The following is a 16599-nucleotide window of genomic DNA, read 5'->3' on the forward strand; positions in this document are numbered from 1 at the left end:
CCCTAGTCACTAATCTAAACCTAATTATATTACCCTAATTAATTAATTAATTACATTAGCTATAATTGATTAACATGTAACCTAAATAATTAAATAGTATAGTAAATAAAACAATATAGAAAACCTGGGCATAATCTTGTATGGTACACTCTTGATGGTGCATGGTAGAGGCACAGCTCCTGGGCGTTAGATTTGAATTGTAGAAGATCTAAGGGCTGATAACGAGGGTGCACCATGGCCAGGACTGCGCGTGTTGCATTGAATCTGGAGGTAGAATTCTTGTTAAAAATAAATGGAATGGCTGGGATTCAAACCCACGCCTTGTACGTCTGCACATCTTCCTTTTGCCAAGTGAACTGTATGCATTAGTTGTTAATACACCAAGCAAAAATATAAAAATATCAAAATACGTGTTAGTTGGAACAACTCAAAAGGATTTAAGACTGGGCCCCAGTATTGCACGAGTATCCAATAAAAAGGGCTGATGGAAAGTATGACCTTTTGACCATCCAATAAAGAGAAGGGATAGAAAACGAATGGCTGACGGACGAATAGACTCGCGCCACGCTTGTAACGCCCGTATAATTTTAATATTAATTTAATTGGAATATTGAATTAATAATTAGAATTATTAAGGATTTTGTGAAAATAATGAACAAATAATGGTTTTGGCAGTTGGGCCATATGAGGAAATAGTAAAAGAAGGGGGGGTGATTTAATAATCCTTTTTACTAATTTTATTATTGTTTTCATAAAACATTTGGTTTGGGGAAAACAAAGAAAGAACGTGAAAGAACGGAAGCCTTGAGAACAAGGAACGTGAAGGTGAACGGTAGAGGGAGAGACCAAGGATCAAGAAATTTGTCTAAGGTAAGGGGGGACTTGTCTGATTATCATCTATTATCGGGTTAGGGGTTGATAATTCTGAATAGATGTAGCATTCGGGTCAATTGAGTCATATGATAGATTTAGGAATTGAGTCGAATTGTATGATGTTTGATCCCTATGTTTGAATCCATGATATCTATGTTGTCATGATCTCAATTGATGTGTAATTGATGTATTATGAGGTGTTTCTCGTGTTGTTTGTGCATTCTATTTCCCTAGGTTCGTACTGGTATGAATTGGGTGAGTTTGGAATGTGTAGAATGTTGTTTTCTGCAGGTTGGGGTTTCTGAAATCGCCGGTTGGCGCCGCGTGCACAGGGTTGGCGCCGCGAACAGGTGGGCAGAATGCATGATTGCTGTGGTACGCACAGGTCGCGCCGCGTACCTGTGTTGGCGCCGCGAAGGCGTAACTTTTTCTCGTTTCGTGTCGCGTGCAGATGTTTGCGCCGCGAATAGCTTGGCAGAGAGCCAAGGATTTTTGGGACGCTCAGTTCGCGCCGCGAACTGAGATGGCGCCGCGTGCTGTTGATTGTTTTGAGATATTTGAAAAGTTCGAAGATGAATAACTTTTTAACCGTTGGTCCGTTTAATGTGTCGTTTTGAGCTAAATGAACCTTATAGAATAATCTATATGATGATGATTGATTGGTTTTAGAATGATGAGAATACATGTATGTTATTTCTTATTGATGATAATGATTGGTGCAAATACGTGTATGTTTTCTATATGATGATGATAGAATTGTGATTGAAGGATGTTAATATATATGAACATACTTGATGATGATGATGATGATATTGATGATGATGATGATGATGATGGTATAAGTATGTTATATATGTTGCATTCATTCATATTCATTGACGATACTGTATCCATAAGGGTGTGTTGGATCAGTAAAGGGCATGATTCCCATTGTGTGGAATCTGTGCTGGCAGGGCCGTATCTGGATGATGTTGGATCGGTCATGGGTTATTCCCAATGGATGATGTTGGTACCACATGCATAGTGTCAGTTCATTCATATGCATGATTTATAACATGATTGGATGTATTCCAGTGTTGTAAATGTTGATGATGCGTTGATTGTTGTTTGACTTGTTTTGAATGTCTGTTTATGAAACAATTGGGTGAATGATGCAACTGTGACGTGTTATTGCTTTATAACCTTATAACATTTATTAATTATGACGAGACTCACCCTTACATGTTGTCATTTTCAGATTGAGGATAGCGGTTGTTCGACTCGATGAGGATTAGCTCATGAGTCAGTGTTTTAGTTAGCGTCAGGTGTCATGCTCTGATAGTTGTAACACTGGGGACGCGATGTTTAGAGTTTATGTTTTATAACTCTCCTCATGTTTTGATGGTTGAAGGATTAGTTTGAAAGATGTTAAACTTAATCTGTTTGATTTAAATCCGCTGTGTTTACATGAATTGTTTTAATTAATGAGAGTTGCCTCAGTGAATGCATGACATGACTGAATGAATGTTTATTTTTCTATGAATTGTGACACCCTTATTTCATGTACTCTGAATATTTATTTAAAATGCCGCGGGGTTAACTAGGGGTGTTACAATAGTGGTATCAGAGCATAGTCGGTCGTTGTGACCATAGTCTTAGTGTCAGTCTTTCTGTGTATGCGACTAATACGAGTTATTTGTCGATACTTTTGTTCTGACTGGATTGTTGCGATTAAGCAGAACAAATGGCTGGAAGAGGAGGAAGAAACGATGATGCTCTCGCGGAGCTGTTGCACCCCAAAATTTGCCCTCTCCTCTGAGCTATAAGTTATAAATGACGTTTATTTCGTCACTCAAAAATTGATAAAGAGTTTCTTATATGTGGTGCAAGCAATCGTTAATTCACTGAGATTCATTGAATTTCATGTCAAGGTGTTCTTATGTGCTTCAATTGCTATCTTCTTCAAGGATTCCTTAAGGCATTATTGTCATGTTGAATTGGAGCCGAATGCGAATTATGGCATATAAAAGTGAAACGGCAATCAAGGTTGTTGTTCGTAGCTTTTAATGTAAGAAATGTGGTTCATGGATTAAGTGAAGATTTTGTTAAAGTGAAGTTCATTCGAGTAAGGTTTTGGATTCATTATAATTCAAAGATTGGATCGAGGTTCTAAGTATGCTGAGATAGAATTCATTTTGGTTTGTTTGGAATGCGATCTACAAAGTCAAAATTCATCATTTATCATTCAAAGTTACAATATCCATACAATGTCCATTTATCATTCATTACAAAAAATTCAAGTTCAAAAGTCATTATAAGTCATTTGCCATTTAAATGTCCATTACAAAAAGCCCATTACAAAATTACACAAAAGTATTCTCAGCCCATTGTTCTTAATCCTATTCCACATTCTTCAAGCTGGTTAATTTGATTCATTCTTCCACAATCTTCGACTTTCAGAAATACCAGACCATAAAAATTCATGCCAATCAGCTTGCAGCCAAAGATCAGCCCAAACCGTGCTGCACCATGAAAAAAGACCAAACCGGTTTCGGTTCGAATAAAAGTTAACTTGCAGCAAAAGTCCCTGTATAAAAAACCGAAATCAGAAAAGAAGAGAACTCAGGGAGTATAACAAGAGAAACCATAACAGAAAATCAAGAGAACTGTAACAAACTTTGACCTCTCTCTCTGAACCGTTCTTCATCATCTTCATCATCGATACCCATCTTCATTTATCTTCTTCCCTAATTCTCTTAATTCTCCATTGAATTCAACCTCAGCTCAGAAAAGCATCACAGAACAATCTCCATATTCTCCTTCAATTCACTTTCTTCACATCTAAAAAAGATTACACAGAACCTTCACAGCATCACCTTCAATCTTCATCTTCAATCATTCACAGAAGGAGATAACGGAAATCAGAATGTAACAAACTCACATACCTGGTAACAAACTGGAGGTGGATTCACGCTTCAATCTTCATCGCATCATCATCCTCAATCACCTTCAGTCTTCAACTCGGAACCGATTCTAACCTCCATCACGAAACCTTCAACAAATCTTCAACGTGCACCTTCAATCACCAAGAATCGATTCAACAAAAAGCTTCAACTCACGAAAAAAAAGCCTTCGATCGATTTCACTTCTTTAACCTTCAATATACAAGGACGCAATAACAACGTCGCAACATCATCGTAGCATCGATTCAGAGACGAAAACGAAGAATCACACATCAAGCCATACCTGAGTTCTTAGGAGTTCTCCGGATTTCATATCGGTTTCGTCAAAATCAACCAGGCACTAGACGCGCTCCGATCGTGGTTCAAACTCTGAGTCGATGTTGTTAGCCATCGATTTTGTTCGGGAGAGTGAAAGCTGAGTCAAATCGGAGATGAAATGAAGTTTGAATCGGGAGATGAGCAACGGCAGAAGGATTTGTGTGGCGGCGGTTGCGATCTGAGTCGGGAAGGATTCACCGGCGCCGTTTCATCGTGGGGAAGAAGAGAAGCAAGCTGAATAGTCACAAAACGTGCATGCCTCCTTGTTATTACTGATTTGGTTGTTGAGATGTGCGAGGTACTTCGAGAGGGCCTTCGATTGCTTCGTGTTCCACTTTATTTGTGGGACACGAACTCGCTTCCGGTGCGACTTGACTTGTGTTGTGTTCCACTTTATTTGTGGGACACGGACTTATTACCGATGCGATTCACCTGATCTCTCATTCATTGAGATGTATATTCCTGTATCGTCTGGCTTGTGTTTCTCTTGCAGGTTGCTTGTGTGGTTGTGTTTCATACGCACCACATAGCGGTTGTGATTTATTTTCACACCGCATCGCTTTGATGCTTATGCTGGACTCCTGGCTTTGATGGATGTTAGATTACGTGAAGTTTCTTCTCTGCTTACGCTTGCTAGCTCATTGCGGATTTGCTATCCGTTCGGTATTGTCTCCCGTTTCATTTTATTTCTCTTGCACTCTATCGCTTTCTCGCATCATCCTATAACATGAGAAGTAGGACTTAGACATGCATCTGGCCAAGCCCTCGGAAGAGGCTCTGTTTTTGTTGGTGTGTTTACATTTGTGCTTTGCGGCAGGGAGTCACGGTGTAATAAGTCCTATATGGCACTCCGTTAAGTCCTCATGGAAGGCATGCGGTCAAGGGTTCGTAATCAACCCCCGCCTAGTCTCATCGAGTCTGTTTGGTATGCGCACGCCTCGCGTTGCTTGCTTCCGAACGTGCAAAAGATCTTGTTATCGAGTATGTCAGGTAAAGGGTTCATGTAGCCGGACCCCCGCCTTTCCTATAGCTCGCGTTGCTCGACGTTGATGCTCGGTGTACGCACACACCGTTTTCCTTTACGATCCGTGACGGCTTGGTTGCTGAGAGGGGTCCGCCCTCTTGTCTATGGCCCGATCATTTTCGCGAGGTCTAATGCTTGGTTGACTTGGGTTGAGCTGCTCCCCTTGGCTATGGCGGGACCGCTTTTCTACCATTCGGTCAGTACCGTTGGTTTGTTTGCTTCACGAGCGGATGCTCGTTTGTGTGATATTATTGTGTGCTTCCCCTTTTTTCTCGTAGGTTGCTAGTTTAGCTTAGACTTGTACCCTTTGTATGACAACATTAGGTAGCAAGCTTTCCCCCTTAGCTTAGGTTTTCCTCATGCATTCTTTAAAACACAAATCACACTCTTTGATTTTCTTTTCTTAAGAGCTTGTTATTTCCGCTCCATTCCCAGCATAAGTCTCCAAAGGTCGAGCAGCGGAGTGTGAATGTAACTCGTTCACCTAAAAAACACAAAACAAACAGAAACTAGTTAGCCGAGCTACGGTAGCTCTGATTCTGCAAAACAGATACGTAGGCAGCGGGGTAGGGCCCGTGCGAGCATAACACTTTCTTTTCCCTACATTCTGCATTCATTTTAGTCCAGATTAGCGTAGATTTGTTACACACCCATAGATTTAGACACAGGCGTGGATACCATCGAGTACGATGGGCGCGAGGGGTGCTAGTACCTTCCCCTCGCGTAACCGACTCCCTTACCCTTTTTTCTCTGGTCGTGAGACCGTTGTTTTGTTTTGTGGTTTGCTGGCATTCCCTTCCTTTTCAGGATAAATATGTTAGTGGCGACTCTGTTAATTTTCGCGGTAGCGACAGCTGGCGACTCTGCTGGGGAAGTCTCGACCTGTTGCTGGTCCGGACCTAGCGAGTCGATCCTAGCGCTTGTGTGTTTATCTTTGGGTGTTTTTACTGCTTTGCATATTTACCTGTTTGCATTGCATTCTATGTGCGCTTTTACTTTTCTGCATCATATTCTGGACTGTCTGGATTTCTATCTGTGGGTGGGTGCTTCAAGAGGTAAAAGGCCCAATACCCAGGCTATGAGTGATACCATAGGAACTAGGACTAGAGTGGCCGTGACGGACAGAAGGCGTATGCCTGATTGATCTGATCACGTATCCACGGGCAGAGCTTGGTGGAATGAGGCAATATCGTATGATAACGCCTACATTCGATCCTCTGTTGGCTTTTTGACCTACCTTGACCTAGATTTACCCGTGAGTGGGGCGGGAATCAATCATTGCTTAACAGGTACATTGATGGTGACTTTGGTTCTCGTTCGTGGGTTACCGCTATTCTCGTTCGTGGGTTACCGCTATCCTCGTTCGTGGGTTACCGTGGTTCTTGTTCGAGGGTTACTTTGGTTCTTGTTCGAGTGGTTCCATTTCCGTGATGGTGACTATGGTTCTGATTCTAGTGATTGTGTCCCGTGATCTACGGGGAGTTCTGAATTGGTGCCGAACCTTTGAACCTGAGCCGTGTAACTTTGAGGAAATCCAGACATGTCTGGTGGGAGACATCCAAAGTCCCACCACTTTGCATCATTGCATATCTACTTTCCAAAAAATGATGTACAAAAAATAATTAGCATACATGTTCCTTTCATTTCCAAGGAATCATATCTTTAAGCCTCGTGTTGAGTTTTTCCATCTCTTGCTTGCAAAAATCAAAAAAACAAGGATTCCTTGGAAATCAGATGAACATGGCATTGCATTCATATCATGAATCTCATACATCTCATGCATAACAGGTGTTCAGGATTGAGGATTTCTTATTCAGACTTGGTATTCTCTCCAGACTCACAGACTCGACTTCTTCTTATTGTTTGTTCAGAGATTAGTCATGGAATAACTTTGTGGTGTGACCAAGAGGAAAGCTCAGTTGGGGTTGTTTTTGAAGACCTGTCTTATGCTCATTTGCTTCCATGCTTGCTTTATTTGCAACTAGTTAAGCTCCATATTGTATGGATGCCTACATTTTCTTTGCTTGATGGTGATGACACTAGGTGTGAGTTCTATTCTGAGGAACCTGGTTGTGATGTTAAGATATTCTAGTATTTGAAATTGCTTGGGGCTCCCGCACGAGGGGTAAGCAAGACATTGTCTATCTTGAGTATTGCACCATTTGCATTGCTCGAATCCCTAAAGCACTTACAAATTTCGTGTGACTTCACCAGAATCTTCTGCCAGACCGTAATCAAGAGTGATCTGCAAGGGCACACCTCTCATTCTCAAGGATCTACTTCACATCCTGAGTCATCTCCTCATGGAGTTTTCTTTTCAACAACCTTTGCTTGTCAATAGATACGGAAAAAGTAAGAGAAACAAGCTGATGAGAATCGTAATGCCTTGTATCTGAGTTACTTCCTTGCTTGTGGGAATTTCAGTTGGTTAAGATTCAAGCTTTGGATCTTTCCCACCACATATATCTCTCCTGATTCCAATGACAATAGTCGGTGTGTTCCAATCTGGGGGGCACCTGATCGTAATGTCAAGCCTTACAAGATGTTGAGGTACAAAATTCCAGAACTTGATTGATGCAGAGGTGTTTGAGTTTATTCATAATGGTTTCTACTGGTCAATCCCATTTCATCTACTGCAAGTAGAATGTTTGTTCCTCCTCAAGGAAGTAACTCATGAGAATCACTTGCAATCTCTAACTCCAGAGGCTTCCTTCCCAACAACCATTGTGTGTTCCAAGTAACGACTTTGATGGCCAGACGGCAGAGGTTATGGTTGTTCACCAATAGTAATACAAAGTTTCTCCATTCATAATGGTGTTTTCTGTTTCAGCAACTATATTTGGGGCTCCCGACCGAGGGATAAGCAAGATGCCTTGTATCTTGAGTTTGTGCACCACTGGCACAACTCAAATCCCTAAAGCTGAGCACTTGCAACTTCTGTATGACTTTGCCTAAATCTTCTTCTGTGAAGTAATCTAAAGTGTTCTACAGGAACATATGTTGATGCTTGGTGTGTTCTCCATGCCGGGGCACCTGGTCATTCGACTGATGATTGCCAGCCATTCAGAGACAAGGTTCAAGACCTAATTGATGCAAAGGCTATTGCATTCACACCTGAAGGCCAGAATTGAAGTTCTCCTTTGACTTAATGGATCTTCTGAAGCAATAAGTCCATACGGAGAAAATCTCCTCAACATTGACAATTCTTAAATCATCATGCATTTTCATGTGTAATCTTTCTTGTTTTGTTCAATACCGTTTGTATGTAAAACTTGTTTGTTCTTGAACTATAATAATAATGCATTGGATATGTTTGTCTTGAAAAATCCATTCGCTTTTGCTCTTATATGTTTTTTTTATGCTTTTTGTGATACTTAACTCTTGCTACACAAAGCATGATAACTCCGAAGGGAGGATGATGAGCATAATACCAAGTACCTCAAATGGTATGCTTTTGAGTAGAACCCTGTTGATGATGTACAGGCATTGTTTCAAATTCCCAAACACTGGAGATATAAGGGAGTGAAACCCTCGTTAACCCCTCTGAGCCTTTGAAGTAGGAGTTTCTTTTCTATGCAGAAAAAACCCTTATTTTAACCCTGGGGCAGGGTAGTATTTTGTTAACCTGATCGAGCATTCAAAATTCATCAGGAGCACACATTCAAGGACATAACAATGGTTGTCTTTCAAAAGGTTGAGGAAAGTCAAATCCACAATGGTTATCCCTCACCTCAGGAGGTCGAGACATCATGATTATCCCTCATATCAGGAGGTCGAGACCAACATCAAAGTCGCGGTGGTTTATCCCTCACATATCAGGAGGTCAAGAGAGATACCAATACCACAATGGTAAATCCTCATCAATCAAAGACTCAGGCAGTCACAATCACTACCATACCAACAAATCAGAGATTCAGGATCACACGACTTGTTCAAAAGAAAAGAATAAAAAAAAAAGAAAAAAAAAAGCCCGCTAAGTCAACAACTTGAAAACATGTGACTTAGGCAAAAGTTAGGGCATCCCGCTGGACATCCAAATCAAAATTCAAAAGAATTTGTCCAGGCAAAAGTTAGGGAAACAAAAAAGAAAGCAAAGCAAAAGAGAAAAACAAGGATTACAAAATAAGAATCCTCATCAAAAGAATAAAGTCGTGTGGTCAGACACCAAAAAAGAAAGGTAAAGTGACTGCCGTGTCCAGAAGACCTCATTGACTCCTCAATCATTTCCAAACTCCTCTTGAAAGATGAATGCTCGTGTCAAGTTAACTGAACTTAGGACTGAAGAACATCACGAAGGGGGTGGGCACCAAATAATTTGAGCCTAAAAATCTTTTTTTCTTAAACCGTGAACCTGACCACGTTACAACCCTTGAAAGTCCAAATTGAAGCAGGGTTAATTCGAAAGCAAACTATACACAAGAATACGGTAAGCTGACTCCTAGGAGATCCGCTAAGCGCTTGAGTTGGTATCACACCATCTTTCTTTAACAAAAAAAAACTCGATGTTACGACATCCTTTCATAAAGTTTCTTTAAACTTCAAGACAAATATACTCTTTGCATTAGAATTATATTTCTCATAATAAACATTCTTTGCATATGAACAAGTGTTTGACATCAAGAAAGTTTCCACAATGAACTTCGGATGAAATGTTCTATCCTTCCGAAGGACAGGTTATCTTCAAAACTCCGTTGAGCAGAGGCAGCAATATTTTAAAGTCTAATCACCCTCAGGGGCACAAAAGCGTTTGATTACTCTATCGAGTAAGTTTTTACTCAATCTGAGGCAATCAGGTCAAGATTCGAAGAATCTCTCAAAGTGGTGAGTAATCAGGGGCATTCACCCAAGTGCAATCGAAGCTACCTCCAATACAAGTCAGACAGGGGCATGGTGCCAAAATTCTTGATACTGGGGCAAGTCAGTTTGATATGAACAGATATCAGAAAGTCCTTACGAGACGAATCTCTTCAAAGTCCTTACAAGCTGGGGCAAGACACTATGCATTGGCATTTTATCCTCATCAGGAGGTGTTCAGTTTAAAGTTCAGGTGAGCTAAACAACTTATGAACTTGAGAACTATCAGGGTCGTCATCCTCAATGGTCTAAAACTGAAAGTCCAATCTTCAGTGTCATCTCTTTGCATTTTAGTGCAATTTTCTAATCTCTTCCAGAGGTTGCAAGCGTTGGTTATTGGTATACCTCAACCAGAGTCATGTCATGTGGACATCGAGTTCATTTGCTTTCCGACCCTCGAGTCGTGAGTTTCCAACCCTCGTGTTGTGAGTTCTTTGCTTTCCGACCCCCGAGTCGTGAGTTTCCAACCCTCGGGTTGTGAGTTCTTTGCTTTCCGACCCTCGAGTCGTGAGTTTCCAACCCTCGTGTTGTGAGTTCTTTGCTTTCCGACCCTCGAGTCGTGAGTTTCCAACCCTCGTGTTGTGAGTTCTTTGCTTTCCGACCCTCGAGTCGTGAGTTTCCAACCCTCGTGTTGTGATTCCTTTGCTTTCCGACCCTCGAGTCGTGAGTTTGATTCCTTTCCGACCCGCGAGTCGTGAGTTTAATTCCTTTCCGACCCTCGAGTCGTGAGCTTGATCCTTTTCCGACCCTTGCGTCGTGAGTTTGATTGCTTTCCGACCCTCGCGTCGTGAGTTTGATTGCTTTCCGACCCTCGCGTCGTGAGTTTGATTGCTTTCCGACCCTCGCGTCGTGAGTTTAATTGCTTTCCGACCCTCGCGTCGTGAGTTTATCTCCTTTCCGACCCTCGCGTCGTGAGTTTACCTCCTTTCCGATCCTCGAGTCGTGAGTTTATCTCCTTTCCGACCCTCGTGTCGTGAGTTTGATCCCTTTCCGACCCTCGCGTCGTGAGTTTGATCTCCTTTCCGACCCTCGCGTCGTGAGTTTATCTCTTTTCCGACCCTCGCGTCGTGAGTCTATCTCTGTTCCGACCCTCGAGTCGTGAGCTTGTTCCCTTTCCGACCCTCGAGTCGTGAGTTTATCTCTTTCCCGACCCTCGAGTCGTGAGCTTGTTCCCTTTCCGACCCTCGCGTCGTGAGTTTGATTCCTTTCCGACCCTCGCGTCGTGAGTTTCCAATCTTTCATTTGCTCTCCGACCCTCGAGTCGTGAGTTTACAACCATTCGTTGTCTTTTCGACCCTCGCGTCGTGGATTTCCAACAATTGTGGATAGTTGTGATATACACCTCAATGTGTCTGTAAGCCCATTACTTGTTGGCATCTTTATAATCAACATGAATATGCCGGAACACTATGAAAGCCAATGTTTTTTTTGTCTCTTTGAAGTCAACACTTGCTTGACCCCTTAAGCTCACTTCCTGGTTACACTCTCTCGGAAAATCAACGCTTGTTTGATACTCTGGCCGATACACGTTTGGCATTCTAATCATTGCTTGCCTATCAGCTCATTGAATCCATTGCCTGTTTGGAAAGTCTCAAAGCTTTGTTGTCTGACAATATGTTTGCTCTCGCATTTGCCCATTGTGGGTGAGCATTATCGTTCTCTGCCAAGTGAGAGATCCTCATTCCCCAACTGAGTACATTCAGATGAAGTTTTCTTCTGTTCCAAGATTCTCATCTCCTCAGCAAAGCACATCTCAATGCAATCTCCGTGCGTCAGAAGCCTTATTCCCCGGTGGAATGCTTCCTCCCCAGTTGAATTAGGATTGAATGGTATCTGATTCCCCAACAAGCTCTTAATGAGGTGCCTTGCCTGAATGACTCATTTTCCCCAGTAGAGCGTTTCTCTCTCCAACAGATTGACCTATTTTCCCCAAGAGAGTCGTCTTATTCCCCAGTGGAGTTGTCTTAACAAAGGGTTCTTATGCTAAGTTCCTTATCCCCAGCGGATTTCTTATCTCCTCAGTGGATCGTTATGCAGAAGTATTCATCTTCCCCACTGAGTCTTTCCTCAGTAGAGATTCACATGCATCCTCAGCAGAATCTGTGTCCTTCAAGGATTTCCCCAGCAAAATGCATCCTGCACAAGCAAGTTGGTCACTCCCCATTAGAGTTGTCTCCATGAATTGCCTTATCTCCACATCCCCAGAGTGTCGAGAATTTGCTTCTTGAGTGAAGATGCTAGGGTATTCCCCAAGCAGTCAATGAGGATGTTCATATCCCCAAGCAGGATTTATTCCCCATCCAGAGCTCACGTCTAGATTTGATCATCTCCAGCAGATTTCTGATCCATCTTTGTCAGCTCGCAATGGTGACCTTTGGTCACTCGTCTTGTCCTCCCCGCAGAGTTCTATACTCTCTTCAGGACTTCTTCAGCAGTTCAGTGCTCATCCGTTGTTTCCCCAGGCAACGTTTGAATCATGCATCATTCGCATTGCATTCTATAAGTGTGTAGCATTTCCATCATCGAAATACTACTCCGTCCAACATTCATACATGCATCATGCATAAATCATATCATATCTGTTTCTTTCTGCAGGAAAGTTATCAAGATACAAATGCCTCCCAGAGAGCAACTCGCCTAATCATTACAGGCGCTTATCCTGATGTCTAAATCAGAAGAAGTTTGTCTCCCTCTCCCTGACATTGTCTGACCAGATGAAAGTCATGCTTATTCCCGATGTCCCCAGATCGGTTGAAGATATCTGTTCCTATCCTAATATCCAGATTAGTTGAAGGAATCGCCTCCGGATCTCCCAAGATCTTCCTAAGGAGCTAGCCCACTGATGCCTCAGATCAGTCGGAGATATCTCCTGATGATTTACTTCATCAGAAGAGGACTGTCTATTATTCCTGATATCGCCAGGTCAGTGGAAGACACTCCTATTTCCGATGTCCCCAGATCGGTTGATGATATTTGTTCTTATCCTGAAACTCAGTTCAGTTGAAAGAACCGCCTCCGGATCTCTAAGATCTTCCGAAGGAGCAAGCCCTCTGATGCCCCAGATCAGTCGGAAATATCCATTCCCTGACGATTTAGTTCGTTCAGAAGAAGATATGTCTGCTCAGTCCTGATGTCCCCAGATCAGTTGAAGACAATCTTGATTCCCGATGCCCCCAGATCGGTTGAGGAGGTCCATTTTCTTCCTGATGCCCCCAGATCAGTAGAAGGCACAATCCTGATGTTTCCGATCAGTTGAGGACTTCCACCCACCTGACGATTTATTTTCGTCGGAAGAAGACTTGCTTGCTAAGTCCTGATGTCCCCATATCAGTTGAAAGCATTCTTTAAAATTCCCGATGCCCCCAGATCGGTTGAGGATATCCATTTTCTTCCTGATGTCCCCAGATCAGTAGAAGACACAATCCTGATGTTTCCGATCAGTTGAGGATATCCACCCACCTGACGATTTATTTTCGCCAGAAGAAGACATGTCTGCTCAGTCCTGATGTCCCCAGATCAGTTGAAGACATTCTTATTTCCGATATTCAGATCGGCCAAAGACGTCTATTTCGCTGTGATATCCAGATCAACCGAAGATGTCGACCTTCTCTTGGTGCCCAGACCAATTGAAGTTTTTTCCCTCAGCAATGAGGTTGCCCGTTCCTTCTTATCGCAAGTTGGAACTTATTTAATTATCCAGGTCAACTGAAGTTTTTTCTCCCTGCCTGCGGGGTGGTACATTCCTTCTTATTGCAAGATGGAATCTTCTATTGATCAAGAGTGCAAATTTTCGAGTTCATTCTGGTATTCAATCTCCTTCCACCTTAACGGTTCGAAACTTTCGTTTCTCACTCGTCAGGTTCAAGAAGTTTGAATAGGGGCAGCTGTTGCACCCCAAAATTTGCCCTCTCCTCTGAGCTATAAGTTATAAATGACGTTTATTTCGTCACTCAAAAATTGATAAAGAGTTTCTTATATGTGGTGCAAGCAATCGTTAATTCACTGAGATTCATTGAATTTCATGTCAAGGTGTTCTTATGTGCTTCAATTGCTATCTTCTTCAAGGATTCCTTAAGGCATTATTGTCATGTTGAATTGGAGCCGAATGCGAATTATGGCATATAAAAGTGAAACGGCAATCAAGGTTGTTGTTCGTAGCTTTTAATGTAAGAAATGTGGTTCATGGATTAAGTGAAGATTTTGTTAAAGTGAAGTTCATTCGAGTAAGGTTTTGGATTCATTATAATTCAAAGATTGGATCGAGGTTCTAAGTATGCTGAGATAGAATTCATTTTGGTTTGTTTGGAATGCGATCTACAAAGTCAAAATTCATCATTTATCATTCAAAGTTACAATATCCATACAATGTCCATTTATCATTCATTACAAAAAATTCAAGTTCAAAAGTCATTATAAGTCATTTGCCATTTAAATGTCCATTACAAAAAGCCCATTACAAAATTACACAAAAGTATTCTCAGCCCATTGTTCTTAATCCTATTCCACATTCTTCAAGCTGGTTAATTTGATTCATTCTTCCACAATCTTCGACTTTCAGAAATACCAGTCCATAAAAATTCATGCCAATCAGCTTGCAGCCAAAGATCAGCCCAAACCGTGCTGCACCATGAAAAAAGACCAAACCGGTTTCGGTTCGAATAAAAGTTAACTTGCAGCAAAAGTCCCTGTATAAAAAACCGAAATCAGAAAAGAAGAGAACTCAGGGAGTATAACAAGAGAAACCATAACAGAAAATCAAGAGAACTGTAACAAACTTTGACCTCTCTCTCTGAACCGTTCTTCATCATCTTCATCATCGATACCCATCTTCATTTATCTTCTTCCCTAATTCTCTTAATTCTCCATTGAATTCAACCTCAGCTCAGAAAAGCATCACAGAACAATCTCCATATTCTCCTTCAATTCACTTTCTTCACATCTAAAAAAGATTACACAGAACCTTCACAGCATCACCTTCAATCTTCATCTTCAATCATTCACAGAAGGAGATAACGGAAATCAGAATGTAACAAACTCACATACCTGGTAACAAACTGGAGGTGGATTCACGCTTCAATCTTCATCGCATCATCATCCTCAATCACCTTCAGTCTTCAACTTGGAACCGATTCTAACCTCCATCACGAAACCTTCAACAAATCTTCAACGTGCACCTTCAATCACCAAGAATCGATTCAACAAAAAGCTTCAACTCACGAAAAAAAGCCTTCGATCGATTTCACTTCTTTAACCTGCAATATACAAGGACGCAATAACAACGTCGCAACATCATCGTAGCATCGATTCAGAGACGAAAACGAAGAATCACACATCAAGCCATACCTGAGTTCTTAGGAGTTCTCCGGATTTCATATCGGTTTCGTCAAAATCAACCAGGCACTAGACGCGCTCCGATCGTGGTTCAAACTCTGAGTCGATGTTGTTAGCCATCGATTTTGTTCGGGAGAGTGAAAGCTGAGTCAAATCGGAGATGAAATGAAGTTTGAATCAGGAGATGAGCAACGGCAGAAGGATTTGTGTGGCGGCGGTTGCGATCTGAGTCGGGAAGGATTCACCGGCGCCGTTTCATCGTGGGGAAGAAGAGAAGCAAGCTGAATAGTCACAAAACGTGCATGCCTCCTTGTTATTACTGATTTGGTTGTTGAGATGTGCGAGGTACTTCGAGAGGGCCTTCGATTGCTTCGTGTTCCACTTTATTTGTGGGACACGAACTCGCTTCCGGTGCGACTTGACTTGTGTTGTGTTCCACTTTATTTGTGGGACACGGACTTATTACCGATGCGATTCACCTGATCTCTCATTCATTGAGATGTATATTCCTGTATCGTCTGGCTTGTGTTTCTCTTGCAGGTTGCTTGTGTGGTTGTGTTTCATACGCACCACATAGCGGTTGTGATTTATTTTCACACCGCATCGCTTTGATGCTTATGCTGGACTCCTGGCTTTGATGGATGTTAGATTACGTGAAGTTTCTTCTCTGCTTACGCTTGCTAGCTCATTGCGGATTTGCTATCCGTTCGGTATTGTCTCCCGTTTCATTTTATTTCTCTTGCACTCTATCGCTTTCTCGCATCATCCTATAACATGAGAAGTAGGACTTAGACATGCATCTGGCCAAGCCCTCGGAAGAGGCTCTGTTTTTGTTGGTGTGTTTACATTTGTGCTTTGCGGCAGGGAGTCACGGTGTAATAAGTCCTATATGGCACTCCGTTAAGTCCTCATGGAAGGCATGCGGTCAAGGGTTCGTAATCAACCCCCGCCTAGTCTCACCGAGTCTGTTTGGTATGCGCACGCCTCGCGTTGCTTGCTTCCGAACGTGCAAAAGATCTTGTTATCGAGTATGTCAGGTAAAGGGTTCATGTAGCCGGACCCCCGCCTTTCCTATAGCTCGCGTTGCTCGACGTTGATGCTCGGTGTACGCACGCACCGTTTTCCTTTACGATCAGTGACGGCTTGGTTGCTGAGAGGGGTCCGCCCTCTTGTCTATGGCCCGATCATTTTCGCGAGGTCTAATGCTTGGTTGACTTGGGTTGAGCTGCTCCCCTTGGCTATGGCGGGACCGCTTTT

The 16599-nt window shown here is 42.2% G+C and overlaps 2 long non-coding RNA genes across 2 annotated transcripts; both read right to left on the minus strand.

The window, feature by feature from the left end:
- Positions 1-3516: 3516 nt before the first annotated feature.
- On the minus strand, positions 3517-4380 carry LOC131616917 (uncharacterized). Its single transcript, XR_009288322.1, has 3 exons — positions 4099-4380; positions 3798-4007; positions 3517-3693 (listed from the first exon to the last, which is right to left on the minus strand). It is a non-coding gene; the product is annotated as an uncharacterized LOC131616917 (long non-coding RNA).
- A 10393-nt stretch (positions 4381-14773) lies between these two features.
- On the minus strand, positions 14774-15617 carry LOC131616918 (uncharacterized). The gene is made up of 3 exons (XR_009288323.1): positions 15355-15617; positions 15055-15263; positions 14774-14950 (listed from the first exon to the last, which is right to left on the minus strand). It is a non-coding gene; the product is annotated as an uncharacterized LOC131616918 (long non-coding RNA).
- Between the last annotated feature and the right edge of the window lie 982 nt (positions 15618-16599).

The sequence above is a fragment of the Vicia villosa genome, linkage group LG7 (assembly GCF_029867415.1).
Source record: "Vicia villosa cultivar HV-30 ecotype Madison, WI linkage group LG7, Vvil1.0, whole genome shotgun sequence".
Classification (NCBI taxonomy): Eukaryota; Viridiplantae; Streptophyta; class Magnoliopsida; order Fabales; family Fabaceae; genus Vicia; species Vicia villosa.